The sequence below is a fragment of the Nerophis lumbriciformis genome, linkage group LG34, assembly GCF_033978685.3.
Source record: "Nerophis lumbriciformis linkage group LG34, RoL_Nlum_v2.1, whole genome shotgun sequence".
NCBI classification, from domain to species: Eukaryota; Metazoa; Chordata; class Actinopteri; order Syngnathiformes; family Syngnathidae; genus Nerophis; species Nerophis lumbriciformis.
The window spans coordinates 8,806,853-8,824,687 of NC_084581.2; the positions used below are offsets into that span (position 1 = coordinate 8,806,853).

The window sequence follows — 17,835 nt, forward strand, 5'->3', positions numbered from 1 at the left end:
GGGGCTGTCGCGGTTGACAAGACTCTGCAGCATTGTGTGGACATCAGGGGCGGTGCCTCTGGATTGGCAGACTGGGGTGGTGGTTCCTTTATTTAAAAACTATAATGGGATCACACTACTCAGCCTACCCGGTAAGGTTTATTCAGATATACTGGAGAGGAGGCTACGCTGGATAGTCGAACCTCGGATTCAGGAGGAGCAGTGTGGTTTTCGTCCTGTTCATGTAACTGTGGACCAGCTATAAGGGCCCTTATACACCGCAGGAACTTTTTCCAGGAACTTTCCCACTTACCCAGGTAAATAAAAAATAAAGTTCTCCTTATGTTACCACCAAAAACTACACGGGTACATTTAGTTCTTCAGGAACCTTTCAGAGTTCCTCCTAGCTAGGTGGAACTTTTCGAAGCTACCCGGAACCTTTTCGAGGGTTAAGGTGTGCCGTCAAATGCTGATTGGTTGAACACCGTTGATTATTATTTCAAACACACGACTGCTATTACGGAGTATGCAAGGACGACTTGTTTATTTCTTATTCCTTGTGTATATCTAGTACAACAAACTTGACAACTAAGAGAAAGAAAAACGAAAGGAACTTTCAACTTGAAGCAACTTTTGTGGGGCATCTTTGTGCTGAAGAACACTGATCAGTGGAACTATCTTGCAGTGTTTTTACTCAGCCTTAGTCTTTAAACTCCATTACTGTTGTCTCATTATTTTTTACAAACTTAATTTCGATATGCAAAACTATGAGAAATGGATGAACTCTTTTAAACGTATTTACGGTGCAGTATAAAGCCAGACTCGAAGCAAGGACTTAAGCTGCTTACTACTCTGACTTTGTTGGATAAATGTGAAATAAAGAAGGTGGTACACGAGCGGAACAAAGGTAAATGGCATCAAATATTAACTATTTATTGTATTACATATTGTAAAAGTAGTCAGTGACAATTAATTTGTGTCGTTATTAGCCTCAATCCGAGTGAACAGAATGTTAATGCTAAAAAGCTAATGCTCAAACCACTGTGTTTGTGTTGTTGGTGTGAGAAAAACACTGAAAATTATTTTTTATATATTGTTATTTACAGCTGAAATGGACCACAATGAATCTCATGAATTCATCATTTACTGAGAGGACGACTTTCTGATTGTTGGACATTGCAAACAAAAGCCTGACTTTTTATGAACAATTCGGCACACTTTATTTTTTAAACCATATCTTTTTGTATATCACTGCTTTGTATTTCATTTACTTACTTTTTAGTAAAATAACTAACCTAATATTGTTTACATGGTATCAGTGTCGAAATATAGTAAACCACTCCTCTATACATCATCGGTCTGATTTGTATAAATACCCTGAACTGTAAAATGCGGTGGAATCACAAACCACAGACTTCTACAGCAACCTATAGATCCAGGAAGTAGAGGCTCCAAAAACCAAAAGGTCCTGAACTCTTGGTGGAAAAAGGCCTATACTCTTGGCAGGATCCTTGAGGGTGCATGGGACTTTGCCCAAAAAGTCTATATGAGTTTTGTGGACTTGGAGAAGGTATTCGACCTTGTCCCTCGGGAAGTTCTGTGGAGAGTGCGCAGAGAGTATGGGGTATCAGACTACCTGATTGTGGCGGTCCACTCCCTGTATGATCGGTGTCAGGGCTAGATCCGCATTGCTGGCAGTAAGTCGGAACTGTTTGGAGGGCTGCCCTTAGTCACGATTCTGTTCACTACTTTTAAGGACATAATTTCTAGGCGCAGTCAGGGCATTCAGGGGATCAGGTTTAGTGGCTGCAGGATTAGGTCTCTGCTTTTTGCGAATTATGTGGTCCTGCTGGCTTTATCTGGCCAAGATCTTCAGTTCTCACTGGATCAGTTTACAGCTGAGGGTGAAGCGACTGGGATGAAAATCAGCACTTCCAAGTCTGAGTCCATGGTTCTCGCCCAGAAAAGGGTGGAGGAGGAGATCCTGTCCCAGGTGGAGGAGTTCAAGTACTTTGTGGTCTTATTCACAAGTGAGAGAAGAGTGGATCGCGAGTTTGACAGGCGGATCGGTAAGGCGTCTACAGTGATGCAGACACTGCATGGGGAAAAAGGAGCTGAGCCGGAAGGCAAAGCTCTCAATTTACCGGTTGATCTATGTTCCTATCCTCACCTATGGTCATGAGCTTTGGGTTATGACCAAAAGGACAAGATTGCGGGTACAAGCAGCCGAAATGAGTTTCCTCCATCGGATGGTGGGGCTCTTCCTGAGAGAAAGGATGAGAAGCGCTGTCATTCGGGGAGGAGCTCAAAGCAAAGCCACTGCTCCTCCATATTGAGAAGTGCAAGATGAGGTGGTTCGGGTATCTGGTCAGGATGCCACCCGAGCGCCTCCCTGAGACTATATCTCTCAGCTGGCCTCGGGATCCCTCGGGAGGAGCTGGACGAAGTAGCTGGGGAGAGGGAAGTCTGGGCTTCTCTGCTTAGGCTACTGTCCCCGCGACACGACTTCGTATAAGCATAAAGATGGATGGATGAATGGCATATCCTCATCTCATCATTCCAGCTCCAGTTTGCTGTTCTCAAGTGAGAAAATACATGTGCTTGTCATGGTTACCTGGCAGAAAGACATTGCCAGATTAAAGGGATAAGCACAGACAACGCATGACGCATCTAAAAAAAAAAAGGGCTAGCTCATTGTAGTCTCAGGGCATTTTATCTTGTGGCCTTAGAAGACATTTCACCTCAGGGCCAAGCAGACTTCATCAATTCATGCTCAAGACTAAATAGGACAGCTGTATACTCAGTGGGACTATCCTATCAGTTTTCAACAGTCCCACATGATATGCACATGTCTTTACTGTAGGGCTGAGGATGTCTATTACAACTGCTGAGCATACCAGGAGGCATTCAACCAATGAGAGCGCTGCAGGAGATACAAACAACCGCAAACTCCCACAGGTATCATAAGGTGGTACACGGCAAGGGAAGTGACATTCGCTCCACAAGATGTGAAATAGGCTGTTCTAAAAATAACAAAGTGAGATGTTTGTACGCAGCAGGGACCTTAAAGGAGCGGAAATGACAATAACAAAAATGGTGCTTGGAGATGAGGAGCAATGTAACGTAGTGCTATGGAATAAAAAGGGCAGAGGCACGTACAAAAGGCCAGCCGAGCAAAGGCAGGTTTCGCGCAAAATGTTTGTTGAAGGAGGACGAGGGTCGATCAACTCCATTCCTCACTGCAGGCGTTTAGTGACATGCCAACGTGTTGGAATTCTCTGCTTTCTCTTCCATCAGGGTGGAGTGATGGCAGGCAAAAAATGCTTGTTATAATCCCCAACACCAGCAGGGATTTATAGATATTTAACACAGCAGGTGTGATATTTGTAGCACTGATGCTTTCAAAAAACCACATGCCCAAATGATGACAGCCCTCCAAAGCCTAAACAAAGACTCACCTAAGTCATTTGATAGAAAAAATAGGTCCACTCCAGCCCTGTAGGTGGAAGCCTAGGTGTACAATCTCATGGGTCACAGCCAAATTTGATCCCAAATCTCACCCAAAAATTACTGGTTTCTATTTTTAAACAAAACATTTAAAATACCACATAGCTGCACACAATTTTATAGTTGAAAATGGGTGACTTATTTTTACACTTGTTGTTACTCCCTCCGAGGTCTTAATCAAGGCTCAAGTTGTTCGTTTTTCTACCACAGACATTTATTTCAGCCACGCCTTCTTCTCGTTAACGATGCAAAAACAATGCCAAAATAATGCCGTCAGAACTAATAAATAAGCAAAAACAGAACTTACAATTAGTCTGACATCAAATAAAAGAAAACACATTGATTTCACATACATTATCAGAAAGAATCATACCTCATTGCCCTCACAAACTCTGAGGGAATAAAGTTTATTTTGAAGCCGAGACTCTATTAACCTCTTCCATCAAATGCTTGCTGTCTCATGCTGCTTCCCTTATTCCGTCACATATTAATTGTCCCCCCAACAATGTGACCAAACCGGAACAAAAAATATGTTCCTCTCCAATTTACATGGGTTTTGTAACAAAAATAAAGTACACATATTATTGCATGAAATTACCAAAGAAAATACATTTTTAATCACATTATATGTAAATACATTTATACATTGTATTTATTTATTCTAACCAACTATGAAATTATATAACATATATACAATGTGCTTCTGTTAGCAGCTACACTTGTTAAGTGAGGATGGGTATTGAATATGATACTTTTATAGGTACTACCAAGAACCGATTCACGTCAAATCAAACGGTGCCAGATATAGATACCTTTTGATCGATACCGTGACATCATGTGTAGTTGTGGACTCGGCACCACATCAAGCACTTGGCGGGCAAACATATTTGTAGCAAACTGCATCTAGATAATGTAACAATTTTTCACACCAACATAGTAAGCAAGCCTGACAAAAAGCGCTCAAAAGGTAAAACTGTGGTAATCTGAAATTCCTTGCTCAAACCTGTTTTGTCTGCACACCTGTTCACTCTCTCTCATCCACAGTATGGAGTGCAGCTGGCGCAAGGCAGCAGCACACATTTGAGGTAGATTAAGTGGCAGCCTATTTAACCTGGCTGCTGACAACATGTGAGCGCCGGAACTTTATCTACTGTTTGCAAACAGACGCATAAATTGTTGGTCTTGCCAGAGGACTCCCCAGTTCGTCTTGTGACCGTCTTCTCAGGTTTGCCTGTATTTTTCCTAGCCTTGTCTAGCGTTTTTCTTTTGTACTTTGTTTTTCTGTTTTACTTCTTTCATGAAGTATTTTTCCTAGCCTTGTCTAGCGTTTTTGGTTTTGTGTAGGTAATCTCTCTTAGTAGTTTTTTACATGGTGTGTTTTTGTGTTTACCACCATCGCCTTTGTTTTGCTACTTCGTGCTTCCTCCAAAATAAAAGGAAGAACTATTGCCCACACACAATACGTCTCTGCATCCTTGGGATCCACCTCACCTATTCGTTACAAAAGCTTCACTTTTCAAAATACGCCAGCTTAATGCTAATTTACATTGAGATGTGCCATATACATGTCAATGATTAGCATTAGGTTATTTACACGGTGATTTTAACACCACCAAATTTAGAAATTAAAACTTAAACTAAGTTGCACATTACAATCAAACAGCACTCATGTAATAAGTACGATATAAAGACTCTGAGGGATGCAACAAAAGACAAGACTGGCACATTCAACTTAGTGCCAAAAACTACTTCCTGACTACGGCATGACACCCAGGTCAAACTGAAATGAATGCAAACTTACAAATAAGACTAAGAAGTGTAAGAAAACAAGATATATAACAATCGGACAGAACACTTACCATTATCAACTCACTGTTAAATGAAAAATTCAATTTGATTAAATAAAATGTTTTCGATACTATCATCAAACATGCAGGGTTGAGTACCAACATCCATTCAAATGTGAAAATGTACCGATCCCTGGTGACAATAATCATTAAAGTCGTGATTTCTCATTAAAAGGGAATGTTTGTTGTTTTTAGGCTTTTATGTTAACTTCTTTTTTAACCTTTATGTTAACCTTCTTTTTGCACTTGCAATACTATTAATAAACATTGAAACCCTCATTCGGCATCAGAGAGTGTTGTTTTAACGTTTTGATTTTATTTTTACACTTACAATGTAAAAATGTATTTTAAAAACAATGCCTGTTTTGTTGAATAACATGTTTACCAGGACTACAGCTTGACCCTGTAACTAAACCCTTCTATTGCCATTCTTTCCAATGGGAAAAATATCTCTGGCACCCAGGGACGGATTGAATGTACTCTGGTATAATCTGCAAGCTATCAAACAAAACCAACCAAGCAAGGGCAAACCAAAGGAAATGAGGAACAGTTGGCTTTTGTACGGAATTTTGCCAAATTTAACCACCAGGGAAATTATTTGAAGAGTGACGTTCAACAACAACAATAACGATTAGAGTGTTAGGTAACTCGGATCATCTACATATGTTCTCTCTTCAGGAACCCGGCCCTACCTAGGCCTGTCGTGCAGCTCTCTGTGGGACGGCTGCTTTGCTGCCATGGACACCTCATGTCGTGGTATTTTTGGCCCATTAAAAGTCGGCCAACTTCCTGTTTTATTACATACGGCTCCTCCGGGACTTCAAACGACGCCAAGCCACTGACTTGAGAAGCACTCAGGAGTAAACCCCCTCTGGTTTGTCGTGCAGCTGCTTCTCGCTTGGCGGAGGTTGCAGGAGGGTTACCAGATTGGAAGGCACAGCCTCTGTGGCCAACAAATTGAAGCTTTGAGAGTTTTTCTACTAACACATCAATACGAGCATTCTGACCTCCAGCTAGGGCGATGGAAGTTGGATAGCTTTAATGAGCAAAAAGTGTGTTTCGAAGCTATTTTCCCACAGATTGTCAGAACTAGCATTCAACAGGCCCATCTTGAGGTCTGAATTAGGTTGTACCAAAGTATCATCCTGGATCAAATGAACACATGCCTTTAAGTGGAACAGGGCAGACAAATGCAGAAACAGAGGAGAGAAAAACAATACCACTTTGACGCCTATACATTCCTTTTGTGAAGCCGTCAGAAGCAGTTCTTCTCTTTCCATTCTTTCATTTAGTGAGTCAGCAAGAGAACAAAGAGAAAGAGAGAAAACACCACGTGCCGCTCAGAGACAATGAAGGACTTTCCTCGTTAAGAAGAAAATAAGCGTCTCTCGCAACGCAAACCAGTGTTCACTAATTAGTGATACTAGCACAACCATGTCATGTACCACCAAGGACAGGGTGGGATAGTGTATTATTGAAGAAAACCTGAGGTAAATTGACTGGAGAAACTCTTGAAATGGTACTGTATTTTAAAAAAAAAGTTTTTAAATGACACAAAAATCAATTATAACTGGCTACCATATTTTGGATTAAACTTAAATAACCAATTTAATACAGCAAACATTGGTACTTATTTCATAGTTTTGGACTTACAAATGAGATAGCAGATTAAATTCCCCCCAAATAAACGTAGCAGTAATTTTAGGCTTGTTTTCGGATGGCAGACTTTGAGTTTCAGACACATTTTAGTTAAGTTAAAGTACCAATTCCAATCCTTGATGCTGAGTGCCAAGCAGGGAGTTAATGGGTCCCATTTTTATAATCTTTGGTATGACTCGGCCGGGGTTTGAACTCAAAACCTACCGATCTCAGGGCGGACACTGACATTTTGGCCCACATTATAGTTAATGTTAAAGTACCAATGAGTGTCACACACACACTAGGTGTGGTGAAATGTGTCCTCTGCATTTGACCCATCCCCTTATTCACCCCCTGGGAGGTGAGGGGAGCATTGAGCCGCAGAGTTGGCCACGCCCGGGAATATATTATAGTTGGGCGGACCTATTTCTACGGTTAGGTATAAAGCATCTATGGGAAGCAGGACTAAGATTCCTATTCTCCCAAAATCGTTGAAATGTTATCATTTTAATTCCTGGTTTTTTAAAACCTTTATCCCATTGAGATTAAAAATCTTACAAGTTAGGGTTTTATCGTTAGAACAGAACCAGAATCGTTCAAATTCAAACAATGCCAAGCCTACCTGCATCAGCCTGCTGATGTAAGCGAAAACAGCCTGAAGGTGAAGTCTGTATACTCATATTTTGCATAGTACGTGTTTTGATCTTGTAGCACCCCTACTGTAGGATAGCAGGTTAGTACAACAATTAAGATTGCTAGGTTCTTGGCTGTATAATTGAGAGACTCGCAATGAGACGTTACGTACTTAGTGGACCACAGAACAACTGCTGGCAAATTTATTGCACAATAATAAACAATAACACATGAACAGTGTGCTTTTTAAATTGAAAATACCCCCCAAAAATTAAATAAAAATAGAGCTCTGTTGCAAAATTCAAAAGTAGCAAAATAGAAGAAATGTCCTTTTTAAATTGTCCTTTCAAAAAATACAATCTACCCGGATAGTATTGAATTGAACACTGTCTATATTCCTTGGTTGGGAATCCTTAGTTCTATTGTAATCCGTTATTCCATACTGATTCGGTTCGATACTTGCGACTCTGATGGTGGATCAGTTCAGTTATAGATCACTGCAGAGTGTGGAGACCGATGCAGCTGGCCACACCACATCCAAACGCTCCCTCTCCGCAGACTCTCACTCACTGGGACTGGCTCGCCATCTTAACTCAAGTCCAGCTTGGAACCAGACTTCAGGATCATACAAAAAAACCAATCTGCACATAGCAGTACAGAATGTAATCAGTTAGAATACTCGTTTTACTCTTAGTTCTCTTCCATATGGTACCATATTAACTTCAATTTTAAATCACTAAACACAGTTACTCATTTTAACCATTTAGTCATGGACATATGAATACTGGTCGGTTCACACTGTACTCCATATAAGTCTGTAAGACTTTAACAGCAGCATCAAATCATGAAAACTATAGTAGCTTCACCTCTTAAGACTTCAATGAATGAAATTAAATGAGTTACATCCATTTAAGGATTTTTACCTTTTTATCTTTAAATTATGAACTGTGAATTATCACTTTTTAAACCATCACAAAATAAAATAAGTGATTATTTAACTGAAATCACATTTTGGTCATCATGTATTATAATGATTATCATTTTAACTGTATCAATTTAATAAATGAAATGTGTCAACAGTTCCCCTTTAAGCAGCATGACAAGGGTGCTTTTAGCAGCATTGGAATGAATGCAGCTCCTCTGCTCACTGCATAAGGCTGAACACAGTAACATTAAATATACATCTCTTTTACACAAAACGAAAATACAATAAAGTTATCCAACTGCAACATGCTAACATGTCACAAGGCATTCTTTAAATACATCATATTACTCCAATTGGTTTTGTACATCTTAACTCTGTGTCTTGTTATCAGACTACCCTCTTTTGCACTAACAGGATGCTAGGCTAACAGCTAACAGTTATATTCTGTAGGCCTCATTTACAAAATAACACATACTGGAGTTCTCAGCAGCACAAAACACAGCAATCCAGCTCCCACTGGGACCAGGCTATCTTATGCTGCTTTTTCAACACTCGGTTTGAAAAGTGACAAGTATTTTAACGTATAAACCTTGTCTTTGCAACACAACGATATGACTCGTGCCTTCACTGTGACGTTCAGTGAAGGAATGCCGGGAATGACAAAGGTGCATGCGACCTCTACTGGCCAACATGTGAATAACGTGCTGCGTGCATGCATCATTAATTTAAACCTGTAGTGACCACATGACTTTGACAAATCAATTTTAACATTTTTTAAGTTACCAAAGTGACTTTGGCACACCATATATTAGAAATTAATAATAGGAGAATATATTCGTGACACTATTTTCCATATGGGTTACAATCGCATCTTCATCACGAATAATGTTATTTCTCGCATAATTTAAATTAATTAGCAAAATACACCAAAGGGGAGAAAAACTGATTCATAAAATAAAATAAATTAAAGAATAAAAGATACTATATACCAGTTGTACAAGTTTTCGCCACTTTTCGCTGTTGTGGTTGCATGGGGGCTTTGCTCGCATCTTCCCTGGCACACACACACCAGTGGCTAAACTAGGAAGTGCTTCACGCCTTAAAATGTATGCGCGCTCGCAAAATCAAGAGAAAAAGAAGATAAGCTGCTAATGTTCTATTTTGCATCCTTTTCTACTGATGTGTTACTACTGATGCCACAAATGCTTGAGGAAATGCTGAAAGAGCCTGAGAGCTATAGTGTCTATACAGCATCATATCTTATATTTTTGTGTTGCTCATGTCAACTATATTAGTTTTGTATATATCTATCTATAATATAGGTCCTATGAAAAAAACAAACGGCATTTAAAAAAAAAACGCCAACTGACAGCAAAACAAATCAAAGTAATTCATTTTGGTATTTGCTGACTACAATTAGCCCCTTAAGTCATCAAGCAGCTATAAAGTTATAAAATGTTATTGCTGATTAGATGATATGTCTAATATTTTTTTATTTCTAATGGTCCAATTATGTATTCTTTTTTAGTTGTCTGTCATTGCAGCACGATCGCCTTCTTTCAGCCATCTGTGCGCAACTTGGCCAGTTTGCACCCCCAAACGTACTAAATATGTATGCAAAACAGCGGCTGCAAAACTGTTTTAATCTTGATAACTCTAGCTTTCTCTTATATTTATATAGCGATTTTCTCTAGAAACTCAAAGCACTTTACATAGTGAAATGTTTAAGAATGTTTAATGTGTAAAAATGTTTAACATATATTTAAACCTGTGTGAGTGGCACTGGGGGCAGGTGGGTATAGGTCTTGCCCAGGGACACGACGGCATTGAATAGGATGGCGGAGGCTGGAATCAAATCTGAAACCCTCAAATTGCTGGCATGGCCTCTCGACCGACTGAGCCACGCTGCCCCACATTGTGTGTGCTACATGATATTTGCATCTCCTCCCAGTATTGTGGGCTTTCTGATAATCATTATGTATTCTGCATATACCTAAAAATAGACAAGCTAAATAGATTGTACTCGCTATTTTGCTCATTTAAGAGACAATCCTCAGCACACAAGTTTAGTCGATCAGCTTTGCTTGTTATTTCAAGTCTGCACCTATTTTACTACATGCAAACCTTTAGTACACCAGGCCCTTACTGTACTACACGCTTTGATTGTGAGCAGTTTCTAAACTTTGTTATGACAGCAGCCTACTGGGTCTACGACATATGCACTGTCCAGATTGTTTGTTTGAAGGCGAGAAGAGCAGCTTGTTGAGGAATATCTGGCACTGGTCGGAAGTCCATTTGTCTGTTAATAATCCTCACCCGTGCGATAGCGCAGTCCTCTGTTTCATTTTTGTTTTTGTTTTACAAGCAATAAAGTTTGAAGAACACCATTAAAAATAAAGGTCATAAATTAGATTTGTATTAAATCTTTCATGCCAAATAAAAGCAGGCATTCCTTCGGAGCTGTGGGATGACGCCAGTCCAGAAGTAAACAAGTAGAAATGCGCTGTGCTCTACATATCAAGTCGGCGGGGCTCGCGGAATAAATGTTACATAATTGCTTGGACCTATTATCTCGTACTTGCTGCATACTGTACACACGCACACAGACACACTACAATCAGAGGCCGTGAAAAAGACGGCAGCAACATTCCTGCTGCCTGTCAAGTCATCTGATCGTGTCATGTGTCATGTGATGACGCCGCTCACATTCTGAACGTATCCTGCTCCATTTTATGCATTGGCTCCTTAGTGCACAGCGAATACAACTGTCTCTATGACAACCACAAAGAAAAAATATGATACAGGGGTGTCACGGTAAGCCATCATCACGTGTCAAGTGTCGTACAAAACGATCAACATCCTGGTTTGGTTCATTTTGGGTACAGTAACTGAACAAAACACAAAACCAAAGCAATAGCATTCTCCAACAATCACAAATCTCTAATATGCGGATTAGGAATACAGTACATGTACCGTTACACACCTACTATGATATACAGTAGGTCGACTAAAGCGGTACGAAAACATATTCCCTTTTTAAGAGTAGCAATCCACAAACACCTAAGGCCTTTAGTAATTTACCTTCTAAAATATTGACAGTGTGATGAATGCACTCATTATTTTTGCTGACTTCGATTCCGCGTAGAAAGCCTTGGTGGGCCCGGTAATAACTATTCCGTCAGAGGGAGGATAGGATGGGACGGGACGCCATCCTTTGCGAGTCTTGCATTCTGGAGCGAAGGTCGACAGTTTAATTGGAAGTGCAAATTGCGTTCACGTGTATCCCCACAGTGGGTGGAGCCGGGGGGGAAACCAGTGTGTGCACACGGAGAGCTTGAATGTATGGAGACCACAGCAGGCAAGCACACGTGGAGGTGTGTAGTTCTTTTTCAAGGGTTTATTGTGCAACACTATATTGAGGAAAAAATGGCGAAAACTCAACAATCAGTTCAGATTGGAACCAATAGGACATATTCAATAAATAATCTGTTGTAGATTATGTACTGCAAACCAATGATGCACTGAGTGCGCACATGAATTCACAATATACGGCAGCATGGAGACGTGAGGACACACGAAGCAGCCTGTAAATACAGAAGGAAGCATTGTTGCTTTTGAAATAGTCCGTAATGTCAGGAGGGTTGGCATCTACGCCGACACCTGCCAATGCATCATATGTGTTCATTTTGACAGCAGTTTTTAATTTAGTTTTAGTCATAGTCTTATGACAAAAATGTATTTTAGTTTTAGTCATATTGGAGTCATCTAAAGTAATTTAGTTTTGGTCGACTATATTCCTCAACATTTTAGTCGACTAAAATTACACAACGTGTCGACTAAAATACAAAGTATAACGAATAACGCATCATTGTAGTTGTCTTGAAACCACTATTATTAAGGTTATTGCAGAGCATCTCAAAAACTAAATTCACAACAAGACATGCATTCTATGAATATATCAGTAAGTACATTTCACACTAACCTTACAGTGTGCTATTATTTTAGCTGAAATTAAGCATATGACTAAAATGGTCATATGAAGTAACAAACTAGTTATACTCTATTATGTGTATAACTACACTGAGTGTGCACAATTGGCATCTTGGCCACTGGCCATTGTAAAAAAAACAACAACAACTAATGTTATGAATCTGGAATGTATATATAAATCTCACATACCTGTTTTCCTGTGTGTGTTGTCAAGTTGTGCAATTAACTGAACAATGTGCCGAGAAAATAGAATAGTGCAGAGTACGGGTATCTTCCTCATTAAATTGGCGGACAAGCTCCCCCATAATGCACAACAAAAGTAGTGGTACATTAAGCGGTCTTGCTCCTGCTCTACCGTCTTTAACAGTAACAGTAATTCAGTACAGTATAAGTAATTTTGAAGTATTAGCTTTGGGCTACATACTGTTCTGTAGAGGTCTGATTGGTTAGCCTGCAGAGGGTGCTTCAAGTTGGTTGTATTTTTACCAGAGAAATTCAAGCCACAGGGTTTACAACATGTCTTGTTGTCTACTGCAGCAAAGGTGAAGTGTGTCCATGTGTTCTCTTTTTTCCAAGGCGTTGAAGACATATTGTAATGAACTGTGTAACAATACAGTAGGGATGTAACAAAATCAAAATTATCACCGTTAACATTGTCATGCCGATTTTGAAAGTACTTAAAACATTTTTAAGCATAACTAAAATAAATACAGAGTTAGAAAATCCACTATTTTGCATGATGTGTGTTTCTTATACGTCACTGAAGTGTTTTAGTCTTAGTGTGTTATGTTTTTATTGCTAAACATGTTGTGTTGTACTGTAAATATTAGTTTGTACTGTAGCACTTAAAGATTTATTTAAATGAAAAGTGTGTAATAAATAAAATACTTTATAATTATGTATTACTTCTGGCAGGGGTTGTCCTACTCTGTTCAGCGGTACTTGAACGCATCATAAAACACCTTGTCTCTTTTCCTCTCAAGAAAGATCCAGCATCATAATTCCGTGCAGAGGGCAAAGCTTGTATGTTAAATGTACACAATTGAATAGCCGGGTTGCTCAAGCAGTAATGTGCTTCCATGAGTTTAAATTGGGTTACGTTGTTTTTAACGCGGAAAGGCGTATGTCTTTTGTTTTCATGTTAGCATTTAAGCTAACGAGCTGGCACCAGTCAGTCTGTGAGTTTATCAAAGTGCAGTTATAAATATAGTTTTTTCAATCATTTTAATTTAAAGGGTAACACTAATCGTCGGAAGTTTTGCCGCGGTCATCATTAATACCGTTTATCGTTACATACCTATAATAGACAGTCTTGTTTTCCAGTGAAAAATCCAAACACTGTGTCTTAGTTCTCATTGGATCTACGCCGTGATGTACACCTGGCCCCTCTCGTTTTCATTTGTCGACTAAACTGTCAATTCATTTCGTCAATGTTTTCGTCAACGTGCATTTCTTGTGATTCGTGATCGTCCTATTTGAGCGCACTCGTGGCCAACTAGCAGTTAGTGGCCCTAGTTGCCAGATAGCGATTGGCGCACTATTTGCCACCTAGCAATTACCGGCCCTAGTTGCCATCTAGCGATTACGACATTGGTTCCTAGCTAGCGAACAGCGGCCCTAGTTGCCTGCTAGCAATTAGCGTGCTAGTTGCCAACTAGCAATTAACAGCGCTATACTGAAGTATTTGAGCATTTTAAGTTTTGCACAATAACGAGGTAACTTTAGGACCATCCATTTTCTACTGCTTGACCCTTTCGGGGTCGCAGGGGGTGCTGGAGCCTATCTCAGCTGCATTCGCGCGGTAGGCAGGGTACACCCTGGACAAGTCGCCACCTCATCACAGGGCCAACACAGATAGACAGACAACATTCACACTCACATTCACACACTAGGACAAATTTAGTGTTGCCAATCAACCTATCCCCAGGTGCATGTCTTTGGAGGTGGGAGGAAGCCGGAGTACCCGGAGGGAACCCACGCAGTCACGGGGAGAACATGCAAACTCCACACAGAAAGATCCCGAGCCCGGGATTGAACTCAGGACCTTAGGACCAGTTTAATTTAAAACACAATTTTATACAGGATATATAAGTAAGGGTCCTGCTCTATCCCTCTATCAGTTTGGGGGTCCTTGGCCTGACAAAATCCGCCAAATAACACCATATACACAAACATGCATGTTTTTTACCAAACTGACAGATCGACAGTAAATTTAAAGAACACCCGTGGTAAAACAGTATTACATTATTGACCACTAGAGGTAGGGCAGTTGGACAAAAAAACAACACAAAAATGTGTCTTTAAATAAATGAACTTCAAGAAAAAATAACATGCACACGCGTCTTGGCCAATCATGCAAATAAGACGATGACGTCATCTACCCACCCGCAACCCACCACCACAAAAAATTAAAGTCATGTGGTAAACTAGTAATGCTTTGTCACCCATGACCCAAAGCTGAGATGCAGGCTGTTTTAAATACATACTAGGGGTGCATGATAAATACCGGACCAATAAGAGAAGTTATGACATCACTGATGAATATGATAACATAAAAAAATAGGCAATAAGATAGAAAAAGGAAAAAGGAAATATTTTTTTAAAACGGTCCACTAAGGCAAGATTATCCATTAGCAAATCAAGCACTCCTTTTCTCCTACGTGTTGTAAGCCTGTCGTACACTTCCATGTATGGTTTGCTGCAACTTAGGCCCTGTTTACACTAAGCCGGATAAGGTTATCCAGGGTAAATCACACCTAACCTTATCCCTGTCCACACATAACAATGCCACCGTTTAAGACCCCCGTCCCCTTTCGTCCGCCGGCGCAACGCGACTTAGTACGCATGCACGGAAAAAATAAATAAATAAATTAATTAATTAATTAAACACCTGATCGTCCATCTGCTCCAATCTCCCCAGTAGATGACTTTACTTCACTGCGAAGTTATTTAAAAGAGCTATATTGTAAATAGTTTGCTGTGCATTTTACATTTGTTTGCTGTGGTTTGTGTGCAAGTTTTTAAATTAAAATGTATCTCCTTTTAACAATATCCAGTGTTGTGGTATTTCAATTAACTAGAATCTAGTGTGCTGTGGGGCCCTATTGTAGTGAATCATACCTCAGACATAAATTAATCAAATCTTTAATCGACATGCGAAAGTAGACAATGCGATAAAGAACATTTTACAACAATTAATCTAGACAGAGAATACCCAAAGTATTGTTGTCGTGGGTTGGGGTATTCTTTCGTGAGATATGGCGTCAGGGGATAAGCTGGGTCACCCAAAATAAAAACAGGGAGCGGATCTTCATCTTCCAGCAGTTGTTTGGGACACGAGGGGGTGGTTCCATCTTTCAGCTGCACGCTAATGGCGGAGTTAGCGAAGATGCGGCCATCATGCACGCTGCCTGGCCATTTCACAGTCACATCCATAAAGCGATATTTATAGTCCCACACTGGCTGTATCACATCCACATGAGGAAGGGACCGAGTTTTTCGGTAAATAGACTCACAGCTGACCCGGACATTTGAAAGTTCTCTTGCCGTCTGAGAAGTGTTGTATCCGAAATAGCTACAATCACCCGTTGCCTTCTCTTAAGGTATTGATTTGTGATTTCCAAAAGCGCCTGTACATGTAGAAGAAGGAGAAACATGGGCATGTCTGGATGATCCGCCTCCATCTTTGTTATGATGCTGACTGTGGCGCGTTCTTTCTGATGTCTCTTCCTGTGTGGAGCGCGGCCTTTCTGGCGTCACTTCCTGTGTGGGTGGGGTCTTTCTGGCGTCACTTCCTCTCCGAACTCAGTTTGTAAACGATGAATGAGTCCATACAAAGCTAAGTGTCGGAGATTCAAGAATTACACGGCGCACTTACCCGTGTAAAAATTTGTCCGAGGAGGGGGAACTTAAACGCTGATTTAGTGTGGCTGAAACGGGGTTTAGGCTAAATAATTATTCGTTTAAGGGGTAAAACTACTTAGTGTAGACATGGCCTTAGACAAACAGTACAGTACACTGTGGCTGTGGAACTCAAAAGAAGAGCAGCTGCATGTCTCCTATGCCATGCACGCCTGGAACGCCAAGACTTGCTATCATTGTTACGCTACCTCTCAGTTCTTAATGTGTGCAGCTCGCAAAGCACTTAATGTGTGGTTCAAATCCCTTGTGCACGGTCAGACAGTTATGCTTCTGACTATTAAAAAAAAACTTCTGACGGCGTTCTTTCTGAACATGCAATATTGTCACGTTTTAATCTTGTGAGATCTTGTCACACCCCTATATATAAATGATCAGTAATGGCCTTGAGAAGCAGGAAGTTATCGGTATCAGCATTAAAAAAATATATTGTTTATCCCTAATGCAAATTTATTAGCTTATATACACTGGATTGGTTTTCGTCTTTCAAAAAAATAAACATTACAATGACCCCCGAGTCCTTTGTTTTTTCACTATGGGACCCTCGGAGGAAAAAGTTAGGATACCCCTTACTTTGTTGATGCATTCTGATGACATAACATGTCAGGTAGGCCTCCATGCTGCGAGAGGTCATATGGTTGACGTACTGTACATTGTGCACAGTGATTAACATTCAGTGGTGGGCCAGATGCTCAGGAAAGAAACATTGACAACAACTACAGCAATGAAAACAACATGAGAAGTAAAAAAAAACAAAAAGCTTCCCAACTCACCAGTTGTGCATCAATTATGCTCAGTGGGATAAGCGCATGTCTCGTCCAGCCTGCAGAGACAAAAAAGGACATACGGTAAGGAGGGAGAGAAATTCATGCATCGCACAAATCTGGACTTATTTGGCTGCTTTACAGTCGAAAGCACAAGTAGGAGGAGGGGGGAGTCACTGCCCAGGAAAACAGGACATAAATAAGCTAAGTCAACTTGGTGTCCGCGTTGTGGCTTATCAGCTAGCACTGCGAGGCCTGGAGTACCTTCTTGTGACACGCAGCCAGGAGGAGGAAGCGAGCGCTGTCCAGACTGGATGGAACTGGAGACGGGAGCGTCGACGGAGAAACGTCTCGGCAATGACAAACCAAATGTGGCTTCAGATGTGCTCGCTATCTTTCCACATAATGTACATAAAGGTTTTGGCACCAGTACGTTCTCCAGAAGAGACATTTACAATCTCTACAGAATTTGGTATTTTCCTGGTGGGGACTTGTTGTCATGTTTGCCGCATGAAGGATTTAGTTTATGAATAAGGATTGGTTCTTTCTTATGATTGTTAGGGATAGTGGTGTGGTAACAAGTCAGCCTGCTCAACTCAGGGTCTTTTGTTCGTTCGGGTCGACTTATCATATC

At 40.5% G+C, this 17,835-nt stretch overlaps 1 protein-coding gene and 1 long non-coding RNA gene across 4 annotated transcripts in view; both read right to left on the minus strand.

The window, feature by feature from the left end:
* The window catches only part of LOC133576088 (1-phosphatidylinositol 4,5-bisphosphate phosphodiesterase beta-4-like), a 126,401-nt gene that overhangs the window by 89,978 nt on the left and 18,588 nt on the right, over positions 1–17,835 (minus strand). For all 3 annotated transcript variants that reach the window (XM_061929046.2, XM_061929050.1, XM_061929047.1), the window contains one exon: positions 17,211–17,260. The gene's annotated coding sequence lies outside the window, so the exon portion shown is untranslated. The remainder of the gene's footprint in view (positions 1–17,210; positions 17,261–17,835) is intronic.
* On the minus strand, positions 7,777–9,276 carry LOC133576360 (uncharacterized). The gene is made up of 2 exons (XR_009811625.1): positions 9,005–9,276; positions 7,777–8,245 (listed from the first exon to the last, which is right to left on the minus strand). It is a non-coding gene; the product is annotated as an uncharacterized lncRNA (long non-coding RNA).